This window comes from Cydia splendana, chromosome 4 (genome assembly GCF_910591565.1).
Source record: "Cydia splendana chromosome 4, ilCydSple1.2, whole genome shotgun sequence".
In the NCBI taxonomy this organism is placed as follows: domain Eukaryota; kingdom Metazoa; phylum Arthropoda; class Insecta; order Lepidoptera; family Tortricidae; genus Cydia; species Cydia splendana.
Genome location: NC_085963.1, coordinates 8675881 through 8692955, shown reverse-complemented (window position 1 = coordinate 8692955; position 17075 = coordinate 8675881).

Here is a 17075-nt window from a genome sequence, read left to right as displayed (position 1 = left end):
AGGAAATCTGCAATCCGTTGCTACTTATTAAAAATAACAATTTATGTTAAGATATCTAATTCTGGATACAGAAATAAAAAAAACGCCTATTCAGTATTTGCCGAATGCCTAAAAGGAAGATATGGAAAATGGTTATCTCCCTTTTTAAGGATATCATTGAGTTGATAAAGGTACAAAGAAAATAAAATACTGCAGGTTGAAGTTTAATCAATTTATTAAAATAATTTTATTTTACAATAGGTGCTCGAATTGTTTTACCCCGGCTCGTATGCACGCTTGGCACCGTCTTCTTAAACTTCAAGTTAATTTTTTTAAATAGGGAGATAACCATTTTCTATCTCTTTCTTTTAGGCATTCGGCAAATACTGAATAGGCGTTTTTTTATTTATTTCTGTATCCAGTATTAGATATCTTACTATAAATCGTTATTTTTACTCAGTAGCAACGGATTGCCGATTTCCTAGTTTTAACTTATTTTTTAAGAGGCTTTCGAAAGTTGATAATAATTCCTATTTTATTACAGCAAGGTACACGTGTCATACCATTTTCTAATCTGCATAACATGCTCAATAGCTTGACGTTATTTACTCATTACTTTTCTAGTAATTTTTTTCCACGACAGATGGTCAAATTTGAAATTAATGTTTCGCTGTGGATGTAATTCAAGATTAAACCTGTACTTTTTCGCATTTTACATTGTTTATCGATAAAATACCTATTCTGTTATCTTAATTAACTATTCATGATGCCGTACACATTAAAAAAAATAACTTCGAAACCTTTCCGAGTGCACACTGGCACTAACAATGTTAAAAACGGTCAAAATTCACGAAGAACCATAATTTGGCAATAACTCGAAAACTGTGCCACTTTTACTGGGGTCATGTTAAGTTGGTTTGGATCCTCTTGGCCTGGTCTACCTCCAGTGTCACTGTGACGTGTCACTTATGGGACATCCTGTATAACACGATATAGTTTGAAAAACTTTATTTTTTAACTTTCTCATTTACCCCCCAAAAGTGGCCCCCATGTTATAATTCATTTGTTTACGTTACATATCCGTCTTTGGGTCACTAATTTATATATAAGTACCAAATTTCAACTTAATTGGTCCAGTAGTTTCCGAGAAAATAGGCTGTGACAGACGGACAGACAGACGCACGAGTGACCCTATAAGGGTTCCGTTTTTTTCCTTTTGAGGTACGGAACCCTAAAAATGCAAGTGGTAAAATTACATTTCATGAGATTTTGAAACTTTGCACAGATGATTTGTGGTGTTACGTGCTTTGGCTGGTGAGTAGAATTAGTGGAAATTCTTGCCAAATGCGTGCCGTACCTGACGTGGTTAAGACTAAGAGTTGCAGATAAGTTACAACTTGTACACTGCAGATATGTTATGTTGAAACAACTGAAATACACGGTTATTGTTATAAATCTACAATTATACAATTTTCGGTATACTTTTGAATATATTTTGGAATAGAATCAAATAATGTTTGGACTTAAACGTAAAACTTTTCAGTTAACATGGCAATAGTAAAGCATAAACTAGAGAAAGAATTTAATGCTTACGTTTGCGAATCACTTTTTAATCGAACGAGCGAGCGAAGCGAAGTGAAGTTCTTACATTCAACTTGGAACACACGGCTGACTAGGGGCACGTCCCGGCATTTCGATGTTTTTAAGCTGAACTATCAGAGGATAGTTTGATACTCAAGAACTTAAGTAAATTTGTTCTAATTTAAATGAAATTGGGTAAACGTGTAGTTGAGGGCATTATATTTTAGTCATTAAATTATGAACAGGCTCGATCAAGGGGTTATTGAGCTAGAAGAGCTTAGAAGGCTAAAAAGCTATTTGTGAGGGGTCTTGCTATTCTGGTCATCTTTTTGCAAGAAAATATGATCAAATGAAAGTGCTCGGCTTGCACTTTTATAAAATAATTTCTAAATTTACCATTTTGAAATAATTAGCAATTAGCAATAAACCACAAATACCACAGATACAGTATCAGTTAAGGGCTCCACATACCTTGTAATATATCCACGCGATTTTTAATCCATTGCCGCCTATAGTGGGACATAAAATAGTAGAAATAAAATAAAATGGAACTCTAAAATTTCCATACTATAGTCGGTCAAACAAGTTTGTCAGTAGAAAAAGGCGCGATATTCACATTTTCTACGGGACGATAACCCTTCGCGCCTACACTTTTTAGCCGCTTTTTTCTACTGACGGAAATGGCTTGACAGACTATAAATTATTGCCATGTGTAAGAATTTTACGTCAAAAATGTGACAGCTACGTAGAAAGTGGCGCCCTCATTTATTAACCGACTTCCAAATCTCAAAAGGAGGAGATTCGATTGTGATTTTTTTTTATGTTTGTTACTCCATATCTCCGTCATTACTGGACCGATTTTGAAAATTATTTTTTTTATTGTATGTATATGCATACAGATTGGTTCCGTTTTTGCCAAAACCCAGTTCTGATAATGAGATCCATGAGGAATCGAGGGAACTCCTCAAATCTTAAAGGCATACATATAGTGATTTATGTGTTTTATCAACAAATCAAGCATATACATTCAAAAAAGTGACATTTGATGAAGTCGAACTGCTGATGATGATCAGAACGGAACTCTTCAACGAAGCATAGTTCACGTTTGGTGATTTGTCCTCTTGGTTATGTTTGTTAAGCAAGTTAAGTTTTTAAGACACATTTTTGTCAAGCTCGAGTTCTGATGATGGGATCCACGAGGAATCGAGGGAACTCCTCAAATCTTAAAGGCATGCGTATAGAGATTTTTGTATTTTCATCAGAAAATCAAGCATTTTCATTAAAAAATGTCGCATTTGATGAAGTGGAATTGCTGATGATGATCAGAACGGAACTCTTCAACGACGCATAGTTCACGTTTGGCGAATTGTCCTCTTCGTTATGTTTGTTAAGCAAGTTAATGGTATGGTATCCATGAGGAATCGAGGGAAATCCTCAAATCTTAAAGGCATGCGTATAGAGATTTGTGTATTTTCATCAGAAAATCAAGCATTTACATTAAAAACTATCGCATTTGATGAAGTGGAACTGCTGATGATGATCAGAACAGAACTCTTCAATGACTACACGTTTGGCGATTTCGAATTTCGATTTTGACGGAGCTGGCCCTGGAGCCAGACCTAACCCGGATCCGGGCTCTTATCTGGACCTGAACCCGGACCTGAACCCGGACTTGGACCTGGACTTGGACCGGACCAAGACCTAGACCTCGACCTGGACCTGGTCCTGGACCCGGAACTGGACCCGGACCCGGACTCGGACCCGGACTCGGACCCGGACTCGGACCTTGACCCGGAAAACCACTGAAATACCTAAGCTAAATAAACCACTATGATTACGTACGTAGGTACCATAAAATGTAAGTATAAAGAAAGTATAATGATGCCAAACTTACTAGCCCCTCGCGCTCAAACCCCCGTACACCGCACCGCACGCGCCGTTAAGTTGGTTAGGTTAGGTTTGAACTGCGATCCTCACAGAACCGAAAAAAAGTGGGTTAGGTTAGGTTAGAACTGCGAGCCTTACAGAAACGAAATGCTACTAGAAAAGTGGTGTTGGATAGGTTCGATCTGCAATCCTCGCAGAACCGAACTGCTATCAGAGAAGTGGGTTCGTGAGGCTGACAACTGCGACCCTTACAGAAACGAAATGCTACCTACTAGAAAACTGGGTGGTTTTACCTCCTTTTCTACATAGTGCACCATCTATGTACAATAATCTTTCACCGGCCCTCATAGTAGTCGGTTTTTTTTTCTTGAAAATTATTTTCTACTATTTTATGTCGAACTATACGAGTAAGTAGGTGCAACAAAGTCAATAATCGCTCTATATAATTTTTGGCAAACCGCGAGTTCTCAATTCGGGGCGAACTACTAGTATTATTAAATATAAATATAGAGATATTAAAATATGATATGATTTCTAGATGTGACATCACTGACGTCAGCTGGCCGTACCGGAGCAACTGCTGTGAGTCATGTATTGAAACTTATTCAATTATTTGGGAGTACTGTGACAACTTGCCCGGGCTGCTTTTGAAAGCTAGGATTTACTTTAACAGATTCGCTTTATACTAACATGGATTTCAACAGCAGTTTGGCGAAGTGGGATGCTATGTTACGTAAATTGGTAATATTTTTTTATGTGCATAGTTAGTTGTGTTTTAGAAGCTGTGCCTGTGACTGTCTTTCTGAGATTCCCTGTCTGTGGTAATTTCACGTAAATTACCTAATTTTAAAGTCAAGATTGAAGCAAGTTTAAAATTCTGTCAACTTTCTTTGCAATAGAAATAATAAATTCCATTTTTTGTACTAATCATTCATTACTTCTTGAGTCAAAAGAGCAGAATGTATTAGTCTAATTGGCATTAAATTTTTTTTACCTATTTATGGCGGATTAGAATTGCAAGATATATATAGAATATCAAGCAAATAATGGAGCTTCGAAGTATGGCCAACATAGTCCTTTGTCTAACCCGCTGCCTAATATATCCGGCGAACAAACAGTTAATGTGGCGAATAACAATAGGTAATAGGTACTTAGGATTTGTTACCTTCCGCTGATCCAGTTTTCAAAAGCTAGTAAGTACTGTAGATCTAGATAGGTAAGGTATATACAGTATTCTGATTGTAATAACTGGTTACGAATTTGATCTGCGGGCGCAGCACGGTTCCATTTTTATCGCCTATCACTATGCGCGTCCCTTTCGCACTTACATACTTGTTAGAACGTGACAGGCATGGTGACAAGGGATAAAAACGCGACCGTGCTACGCCGGCTGGATATGGTGGATATGATATGATTTGTCAGTGTCCAAAATGAAAATTCTGGTTGAAAAATGTGGAATTAATATTAATGGAAATGGTCCTACGGATATAGTGCATAATTATTTTCCAAGGTATTTTCACGGAAACGTACGAGTCTTACTATTTCAGACAGTCTCTGTACAAAAAGTACTGAGGTTGATTGAAGTAGCATCACAAATATGAAATTTTCAATTAAGCACTACATCTGTAACGTATTACCGATTGGTTTAAAGAAAAGTTACAACTACAAAATAACAAATGTAAAAAATTAATGTACAGGGTATCTATAACATAACTAAATACTTAAAAACAAAATACGATTAAATATTGGCGACGCACAATGTGCCGTACCTAAGCTACGGCGCCGCACAACCGCGTTCAGCCGCTCCAAAATATTACGTACCCGCATATTTGTTTGTCCTGTATCTGTTTGGCCTTATTATAGCCTCGTACCAAATTAATTTAAGTAGTTATTTATTGCGGTGACCGGATCCTCCGGTTACTTGCGTGGCCCACGGGAAATTGCGCACGGCAGATTTATTTCACTACCGACTTTATAGCCAAACAATTTTAGTCAGATAATGTCTAGACGCATTATAATAAAGTCGGTCGTGTCTTTAACTCTATTTAGTATTTTACTAGTTTTTTTTACGTATTTACTCAGCTATAGGTACCTACTGTAAATAGTGTAGATATTCATTGAAATCTTATTCTCTGGTACATATTTGCGGCAGCTTTCATTGTTCGTGGCATAGCATAAAAACAGCAAAAGAGCCGCCATCGTTGGAACGGCCACGTCTTACGAAAACTAACAAGTAAAGTGCGTAACAAAATGTTTAAAATAATTGACGAATTGTATTTACTTGCTACTTTTTTGTACCTGCACGTATAAGTGACAAGCTAAGAACCCTGACTAAAAATAAATAAGATACCAAAAAATTTTAGGTCCGTAAAGAAACATATTTCATTTGGTTAATATAGATATATGTACCTATTTCACGACGACTAATTTATACGACGGTTAACTTTATTAGCCTCATTTGTTTCGAACGTAGGTAGCAACCCCGGAAAACCTCTAAGTTAAAGGGCAATGAAAGCAAAATAGTGACACAAGATAATGTAGGTAGAGTCAGACAGTAAAAAGTCTGCAGCGATTTTGATAGCCCACGCAGTGCAAGTGTCATTTTAAACGTCAAACTTCTATGAAATTATGACGTATAAATAACACTTACGCTGCGTGGGCTATCAAACCGCTGCAGACTTTTATTGGTGCGACTATAGCGTTACAACAGAACACAATACTTAAATCACTTAACTAACATTGGACCAAGCTAATATAGCTACTTTGTGTAAGTATTACAAAAATGTTAATTCATTTCAATAGATTAGGATGAACTACATAAACGAATGCATATCAAGTTATTATATAAAGTGTGTGTGGGTGAACTGTATATCAAGTTATATGTATAATATAACGTTTCGAAGAGTTATTGGTACAGTCACCTGCAATAATATGTTACTCTTCGAAGACCGCAAAAATATGTGACACGCTCTTATGGGTCTACAAATAAGATCGTGTCAGATATATTTGCGGCCTTCGTTGTGTAACATATTATTGCAGGTGGCTGTACATCAATTTAAACTAGTTATAAATAACTAGGTAAACTAGTACTATAGTAGTAGTATAGTAGTGTAGTAGTATAGTAGTAGTAGTTATAGTAAACTATTTACTTGGTTCTACTTACGTGTTTAAACTACTTACCTATTAATATCTTCTCATAGTCTCAACAAGCACTTAAAATAATATTTATTATTTACCTACTCGTCTTGCATATATCTGTCAATATACGATTCAAATTCGTATCCATTTAATTGTGCAACCGACATTAGTGTTACACGAGCACACGTCATTCACTGTGACAACAATGGCACGAGACAACGTGTAAGCCTACCTATTAGTAATACATACTCGTAATCAGTAGGTATGTAATGACAATAATTTATGACATTATGACAATCAAGACAATACTAAAAGGTATACAGAATCATAAATGGCATAGAGCGGTATTAAGATTTTTACAATTTGGTAATGTTTTTGTATTAATATGATCATCATCGCTTTTTGTTGCGTGTTAGATACACTGCGAGTTATGTAACTTTAACATAACAAAAAAAAGCGAAAGAGATCATAACAATGTCAAATCAAAACCATTACAGATTTTAAAATCTGAATAGGTACCGCTCTAATTATTTTTTTGCGACTGGCTTATGAACTCAGTATTACCACACGGCTCTCCAAAGCATGCCATGAACGAACCCTTAGATATTTCGGACACATTATGAGATCACCAATGCATGGTATGGAGAAGTGTATCATCTTGAGGCGAATGAATGGCCAACGCGCTCAAGGTGGGGCTCGTAAGAGATGGTCTGACGCCATGAAGAAGACGAGTGGCGGCAGCCTGCACCGTGCGGTCCACTTGGCTTAATTATGACCGCAATCAGTGGAGACGTGTTGCATGTGGTCGCGATCCTCAGCATTGAGGGAACGAGGAAGAAGAAGAATGTAAAGCTGTAAACCGTAGCGCTGGTTGTGGTGATGTAAATACATGGAAAAATTGCATGGTTAAGGTCAATTGTTCACTATGTATACAGCGATTGTTGATAACGCGTTAATAATGTTAGTATCGTACACATTTTATAAAACACAACATGCGTAACATCCCTAACCCGCATAATACCGTAACAGTCATAGGAAACACATACAATTGTTGACCGTATTCTCAAGCAGTAAATTTTTAAATGGGGTTCAAATGTCTGATATGTGTAGTAGGGCAGTATATTTGTATACGAAATACATCGTCTCCGTTCTCACGCCGACGGCGCTTTATTCGGTAGGATGCACAACACAAATATTGCCCTAGCAGATTCAGCGATGCAATTGAGCCGATATCAGCTAGCGTGTTCCAAGTTTAAAAATAAGATATTATTATGATTTTTGAGTGTCCGTAATTGAGTCGCTTAACTTCAAACTTAGACCGGTAAATACATCCGTCAGATTATGCGACTTTAGTATTAAGAAAAGATTACCTTTTCTTAATACTATAATACTAGGGTAGATATTTGATGAGGATCGAATAGTTTGAAGTTAAGCGACACAATTGTAATTGTTCTTGAGTCTTAGTAATATAGATGGTCAAGCAAATCTTGTCAGTAAAAAAAGGCGCGAAATTCAAATTTTCTATGGGACGATATCCTTTCGCGCCTACATTTTCTAATTTGCCGCCTTTTTCTACTAACAAGATCTGCTTGACCCAGTATATATCATGCACCTAATGTCCGAATAAAATACTCCGGGACTAATGTAGAATCAACACTATCACGGATACAGCGAAGATCGAAGAGTATCGGTACTTGTTGGAAGTATTCTAATTGTAGAGTGACTATGCAAATTGTATTTTTTTACACCCTGTCGATAAACCGTCCCGTTATATAGATACTGATAAACAACGTAGCCTAAACCTTTAAACTAGGACCTTGATTTTTACATATAAGTTCTTCCGATATTCATAAAGTAGGTACATACTTAGCAAGTAAGTACATACTATGTAAATTTAGTTTAAATAATGAATATAATGATACCTACAGAATTATATGCGTGTATCGTCTCACCTAATGTATCATATTTCAATTATTATAAACGACGTGTACAAAATCACGAAAATGAGAGTAGCGTCTTATATTCGTGTAGAAAAATCAAGTAAAGCTTTTGCCAAAAAATAAATAGAACATTCAAGCTTTTGTTGTGGCGAAAGGCAAGAGCCTCCCGGCGTCGCTTCATTTGCCTTATTCGAACTCATCAAATTTATCATGAATGCGAGCCAGAACATCTACAGGATTCTGGTAAGTAACAATTTCTCTTTCTCCTGCTCCATAAACAATGCATTCTATCGACTTTAGAATCATAAAAGCGTTTGAAGAACGGAAAATCGGCCAATTGTGAGTCGAATTCGCGCCCCGAAACGAAGGTCACATCGAGAGCCAATTTCATATTTATTTATTTATTTATTTATTTTATTTATTTATTTATTTATTTATTTATTTAACAATATATTTACACGGCATTACAGACAAGCCAATACACCAATATATAATATAATGTACACATTCCTTAAGATCCCTCTAAATAAAGCCAGGAATTAGGAAAAAACATAAAAACGTAAAATACAGTCGACTCTCGTTAATTCGAAACTCAAGGGACTTTTAAAATATTACGAATTATCGAGAGTTCGAATTATTGAGTAATAATCAATTATGATTTATTAACTGCAAATTTTTTAACAATGTCAAATAGAGGTACATATTTACATGCACGGGTATAATGTGAATGAATTATTAGTCTTTCGGAAGAAGTCTGTAATATTAGTTTGCTTCAAAGCACTCGCTGAGACTGATCAATAACCTTTTTTTATCAGAAATACCTATCGCCTGAAATGCTTTTACAATAACAAATGCTCGTGCAACGATGAACTTGAAATTGTCTCAAAATGTAGGGTAAGTACGTACCTCTGCAATCTGATAACTTTGAATTGTCGAGTGTTTGACGCATATGAGTTCGAATTAACGCGTCGTTTTGTTATGTAGCGATGATTTTTTGGTGGAATTACGAAGTGCTTAAAAATGTATTGATTTTATTCGAAATATAAAGATATTTTCTAGGGAACTCGTGATAACTTCGAATTATAGAGAGGTTCGAATTATCGCGGGTTTGAATTAACGAGAGTCGACTGTATAAAGAAAACCGACATCAAAAAGGATAAAATAAGTTATTTTTTAAATATGGTGCATTGTGGTATGTTTAATAAAATCAAATAGTACATCTTAAAGTACCTATCCTAACTTATTTGTTTAGGTACACTCTAAGTAAGTGGAAGGGGATAAAGTTCTTAGAACATAAATCCGGCTTTGCCCTGTACAAGTTCCCGATTCGGAATTAAGAACTTGTAACGGATTTGAACTGGTTTTGACACGAGCTTGACGATTGCCGTGTATATCACGCACGACTTTCACTTCATTTTGCATGTTCCAATCAGCGTAAACGATTTTCAAAGTCGTAACAAAATAATATCAAAACAGTAACAAGTTGTTAAATCTGAATCGGGCTACAGGGTATAATGGTTAATTTATTAGCTTTGGGACTTTGGACTTTAACTAATCGATATAAGGTCGAGTTTTCAATGGCTTAAGTATATCTATATTGCTAGTCGAATGCCATGGCATTATTCAGCGGCTATCTTAATGACTCGCTGGACCAGCGGTACGACGACGAGACTTGCGTGCATGAGGTCGAGCGTTCGATCCCCGGCTCGCGTAGTATCTTTTTCTATTTATTTGTTTTGAAGTTAGTATTCTATACTGCAGTGCAGTGCAGGGCCAACAAGGAGTATGCCACTAGTTGGGAGGAGTTAGTGATCCTTCTCAAACGCACATTTCAGCCGCCGTTTTATCAAGAGGAGTTGCTGACGGAAATTAAAGCGAGAACTCAGGGTAGGGATGAATCGGTGGTGATTTACATTTCAATTATGCAAAATATGTTTAACAGACTACCTACAAAGATCACGGAAAAAGAAAAAATCATGATAATACTACGTAACATTCAACCCTACTACCAGCGAGCGGTTTGTAGAGATGATTTTTCTTCGCTTATGGATTTATTTAATGTGTTGCGGGTGGTAGAGCGAACCAAGATACATTGCGACAATTTTAAGGAACCTCAGGCACCTAAAAACTTGCTTGAACCAGACTTGGCTTATAAACTACCACAGGTCGCTTCTGGGGCCACGGAGGTCAGTGAGCTGATTCATATGTCAAAAACAAAGGTGGAACCGGTGGCTCAAAGGAGGTGCTGGAACTGCCGTGAGGCTGGACATTTGTTCAGAGATTGCACTATACCAAGACAACGCTTGTTTTGTTATCGTTGCGGGCGTTTTGGTATCTCCTCAAAAGATTGTAAATGCACAAAGGGAAACGCTCCGGGGGAAGTTTCAAAACCTGCCCAGTAAACTTACCCCATGATAAAGATACAGAGTGGCAGGAATGGTTGTTGGTGATAAGAAATTTTTTTTCGCAGGGAGATAGGGAACTGTGTCCGGTGTTAGTCAACAAGGAAAATGATAATAGGACGTATGTATACGTAGATATTATGCAGGTGCAGTTGATTGGCATGCTAGATTGCGGGGCAAGTCGGACAGTAGTTAATGGGACATATGCAGAAATTTTAAGTTCCCTAGGATTGAGGCCCGTTAAAGTTAACAGTGTGCAGGCTTCCACAGCGGGAGGAGAAAATCACGATATCACTCAGATATTCCATGTTCCATGCAAGTTTGATAACCAATACAAAGTCATCCCGATTTTAGTTATGCCAACTTTGAAACAAAATCTGATATTAGGTAGAGATTTTTTTATTCAATTTGGAATTGCAATAAAGTTTAGAAGTGAACTTATGTTAGATCAAACTGCAATAGATTCTTTGACACTAAGGAATAGTGCGGTGATTTCCAGAGAATGCTTAGAAGCACATCAGCAAGCACAGTTGGCGGATATTATAGACGAGATGAAACGAACAATTGGGACAGGTAATCTTGGAAGAACGGATATGTTAAATCACACAATAGATACAGGGGAGGTAAAGCCAATCCACCAAAAGCAGTACAATTTTTCTCCAGTGATAAAAAAAGAAATCGAGAGGGAATTGGATGACATGCTTTCTAAAGATGTAGTTGAGCCCTCGGTGAGTGCATGGTGCTCGCCTGTACTTATAGTTAAAAAACCCAACGGCGAGAACAGGTTGTGCTTAGATAGCAGGCAATTAAATAAGGTAACAAAGAGGGACACATATCCACTGCCACGAGTGACTAATATCCTAGATAGCCTTCGAAATGCGAAATATCTAAGCACTATTGATTTGAAGTCAGCTTTCTGGCAAATACCCCTGTCAGAAGGAAGTAAAGAGAAAACTGCGTTTGCGATAGCTGGCAGAGGCCTGTTTCAATTCAAAGTGATGCCATTTGGCCTGGTGAATGCTTCTCAAACCCAGCAACGACTAATGGATATTCTTTTTTGCTCTAATGAAGATAAGGTGTGGTCTTACTTGGACGACATAGTGATATGCTCAGCAGATTTTGAGGAACATTTGACGCTGTTGAGGAAGGTAATGAACACTTTACAAAGGGCCAAGTTAACAATTAATGTTGAAAAATGTCAATTTGCTCGGTCTAGTTTACGATTTCTAGGCTATGTCATAGACAATGATGGGTTAAGGACAGACCCTGAGAAGGTATCGGCAATATTGAACTTCCAAAGACCTAAGACCTTTAGAGAACTAAAGCGTTTTATTGGGCTAGCGAGTTGGTACAGGCGCTTTGTACAAGATTTTTCAACGATAGCAGCGCCACTTCACGACTTAACAAAAGGCAATAAGAAAAAGCTCCTAGACTGGAATAAAGAGGCCGAAGCAGCATTTATCAGGTTGAAAACCTTACTTACGACAACGCCAGTAATGACATGCCCAGACTATTCTAAACCATTTATTATACAGTGTGACGCCTCAAACACGGGCGTAGGAGCGGTATTGTGTCAAAAGGAGGGCGATGTGGAGCAACCAGTGGCGTATTTGAGCAGGAAACTTACGGACCAAGAATGTCGGTATTCTACGTCTGAAAGGGAGTTGCTGAGTGTGGTGTATGCGGTCGACAAATTTAGGCCATATATCGACGGTACACATTTTACGGTCATAACAGATCATAGTGCATTGCAGTGGTTGCACAAAATGAAGGACCCTCATGGTAGACTGGCCAGATGGGCGATGAAGCTTCAACAGTTTAGTTTCGACATCATTCACAAGCCAGGTAAAAGTCACACAGTCCCAGACGCGTTATCAAGATCCAAGGTAATTTCCGAAATAAATAATATAGAAATACTAGATCGTCATAAAGATCAATGGTATAGAGATAAGGTGAAACAGGTTAGTGACAATACGGAAGCATCAGATTGGAAAGTGTCTGGGGGGCGATTATTTAAGAAGATGAGTTTGAAGTTGTACCCAAAGTCAAGTGCTTGGAAATTAGTGGTACCGGAAGTCTTACGGAAAGAAGTATTTAACGAATGTCACGACAAGCCCACTGCAGGTCATCTGGGGGTTCGTAAAACATATTTTAAAATTAAACAGAAAATTTCTGGCCGAATATGTTACAAGACGTTAAAACATATGTAAGTAACTGTGAGACTTGCGCAAAATATAAAGTGTCTCAACAGGTACCCTATTAGACCGGGAGATAGTGACACATTTTACTGGGTCATTTGTACCAGTATGGCGGTTCGTCAGGGGTCTAAGCATGTAATGAAGGAAAGAAAATGCTATGACCATAGCGCTGGTACCGGCGGCCCAATCGCGTGGGCGTTAGTCGAACGTGTCGGATAAAATACGAGTGTCGAACGATTTGTACCACAAAAATCCTCGTATTATTCGATAGTCCTTAAAAATGAAGTAGGCGGTAGCGTAATGCCATACTTCTCCGGTGTGACTTACAGCCCGCCATACTGAGGCGAACACGTTAATTAAAAAAAAACAATTCAACCATTTGTACCAAGCTAATTTTTGCACAGGTGATCATCGTCGAGCAGCCATTCATGGACATCACCATGCCATACTTTTCGGATGGTTCCAAATGCCCGCCATACCGCCGCAAGGAAGTTAATTTTTTTTTTTTTGCTAAACGATTTGTACCAGTATTGCATTTAAATTTTTGGAGAGTATTTGATAAAATGTGACCGTTATTATAATTGCCATACTTATAGTAGGGGGATAAAGTGCTGCCATACTTGAAAAACTTATTTAATCGACACGTTTCAAAAATACGACTATGTATACGTAAAATATTTTTTTACAGCATGGCATCATCATATTCTGTTTGTTTGGATACAATTGTACCTAAAAAAATATATTTCAGATTATAACTACGGGGCGGACGACTGTGAGACTTAAGCCAAGACTTAAAACAAAAAACAATTTTTTGACGATTTGTACCAGTATGGCATTTGGATTTTTGGAAATTATATGATGCAATGTGACCATTATTATATTTGCCATACTTCTAATAGGGGGAAAAAGGGGCACCATACTTGAAATAAAAAAAAAATATTGTACACATTTGCCACCTCCTACAGGTATGGCATTATTAGATTTCCATTTATGATCACACAGAAAGTGTTGAAAAAAAAATTCAAGATGGTACAAATCGTTTAGCAATAAAAAAAAAATTAACTCCCTTGCGGCGGTATGGCGGGCATTTGGAACCATCCGAAAAGTATGGCATGGTGATGTCCATGAATGGCTGCTCGACGATGATCACCTGTGCAAAAATTAGCTTGGTACAAATGGTTGAATTGTTTTTTTTTAATTAACGTGTTCGCCTCAGTATGGCGGGCTGTAAGTCACACCGGAGAAGTATGGCATTACGCTACCGCCTACTTCTTTTTTATGGACTATCGAATAATACGAGGATTTTTGTGGTACAAATCGTTCGACACTCGTATTTTATCCGACACGTTCGACTAACGCCCACGCGATTGGGCCGCCGGTACCAGCGCTATGGTCATAGCATTTTCTTTCCTTCATTACATGCTTAGACCCCTGACGAACCGCCATACTGGTACAAATGACCCAGTAAAATGTGTCACTATCTCCCGGTCTATATGGTCTAATGGGCCAGCACAGAGACGCTACAGGTCCTTGGCAAATAGTGTCATTAGATCTGATGGGACCATTTCCAAAAAGTAAGAAATGTAACACGATGCTATTGGTTATTACGTGTTGGTTCAGTAAATTTACACTACTTTTCCCTTTGAGAACCGGAAAGGTTGAAAAAATATGTGAAATCCTCGAGGAACAGTTTCTGTTATTTGGAGCACCCCAAGCCTTAATCTGTGATAATGGTAAGCAATTTGTTTCTCATTTATTTAAGGATCTGGCGGTTAAATATAATTCGAAGATATGGTATACCCCGAACTACCATCCCCAAGCGAATCCAACAGAACGCGTGAATAGAGTCATAGGGACTATGATAGCATCATATACTACGGCAAAAAAGCACAACGAGTGGGATGTACATTTGCAGGAATTTGGTAATGCCATTAGGACGGCTAGGCATGAAACTACGACATATACACCCTCTTACCTATTCTATGGCCGCGAAACGGCAGTTCCTAACCCACACACGGTCGACTTTGGAAATGAATCAGATGCAGAGAATATGCCGCCACATCCAGATGTAACGAATTACATAAATGAACTAGAACACAGGCGCAAGGTATTCGCCGTGGTGCGGGAACGCTTAACAAAGGCACATGAAAGCAGTACAGAATATTACAACAAAACTAGAAGGCAGTGTGAGTTTCAGGTGGGAGATGTGGTATTACGTAGGACAAAATTTTTGTCAAACGCTCAAAAAAAGTTCAAGGCGAAGTTAGCTCCTAAATTTGAAAAGGCCGTTATTACAGCAAAATTATCAGAGAACGTTTATCGTCTTAATAATGCATATGGCAAAGATATTGGAGTGTGGCATGCAAAAGATTTAAAGATATAAAAAAAAAAATTTTTTTTTTAAAGAGGGAGAGGGCATATATAATGGTTAATTTATTAGCTTTGGGACTTTGGACTTTAACTAATCGATATAAGGTCGAGTTTTCAATGGCTTAAGTATATCTATATTGCTAGTCGAATGCCATGGCATTATTCAGCGGCTATCTTAATGACTCGCTGGACCAGCGGTACGACGACGAGACTTGCGTGCATGAGGTCGAGCGTTCGATCCCCGGCTCGCGTAGTATCTTTTTCTATTTATTTGTTTTGAAGTTAGTATTCTATACTGCAGTTTAGATTAATGAGTTTAAAATAACAACCATCTCGGGTCGCAGAGGCATTCCCGCTCATCTCTTGGTTGTGTTCACACCGATGTAAAGACGGCGATGTCATGTGTTAAGTTTACCCTCCAAAATGGAGATGAAATTACAATGGTATAAATGACATGCAAATTCGAGCATAAGTGAAATGTAAAACCTGTGTTTTACCTGTGTAATTATTAGACATTTTTGCAATTGTTAGTGTTTTATACGGCGAAGGGGTAAGTGCTAAGATTAAGCTAAAAACAGAATCTGTAATGAAGCACTATAGGCATTACAGTAGAATTAAATTAGTGCAATTGTTTTAGCCTCTGGACATGCCCTTCGAGTTCCGGGTTACAATTTGATATCGAATAGCGATTGGATCGAGGACCATTTCGAGTACATTTTACGTCGCTAGCCGGTGGCAACTGGATAGGCAGGGTTCCAGATATCGTAGAAAATCCCTCCTGGCGCCTAACAAAACTTAGATTAAGATAATTAGACTTAAGTTTTTCATCTGCTAATTTGTATCTTACTCAGTATAACACTAGTTTTTAATTAAATTTATACAAACGTGATAGTTGGTTGTCTTTCTTACCTCAAGAGCCCGTAACAAGGGGTAAAGTGTATTTGTACTATCAATAATAATAAATTCTTTATTTAAAACCATTGAGGATCATTGTGTTAGTAATATAAATAATCTTATCCGAATGTTAGAACTATACCCTTAATAACTATAAGTATAACTGTACATTTGTTTATTTATTACTGCGTGCGTGTATCAGGCAGCAGTTATTCAAATACAGGCAATCAATCCTGTTTGCTAACATTCTCAGAATGCTGTTGGAGCTGGCCCTCACTCTGCACAAGCACAAGGGATGTAGCTTTAAACATAAGCTATTAAACAGGCCTATTGATTAGGCTTAATGAGTTCAGCCCAAAGCATTCTAACTTGAAAATAAGTACAAAGCTGAACGGATTCGTGGAGAAAATACGGAGTATACGGACAAAGAATTTCAATAATTATGATTAACAATTTAGCACGTTATAAATACAACGTGATAAGAATATTTAATTAAGGAAGCCTTTTGTTGAAGAAAAAGCACCCGAGATTACAATTATCTATTCAATTCAAATTAAGCTCCCTTCGTAAGAGGCTCCAGCTAGTAATAATGTTAAGATTCCACTTTAAATACTTTTGGTATAGTTTCGACGCTTCCCGGAATAATGATTATAAAAGTTAAGTCAGGGATGAAGTTAGGATGTAGT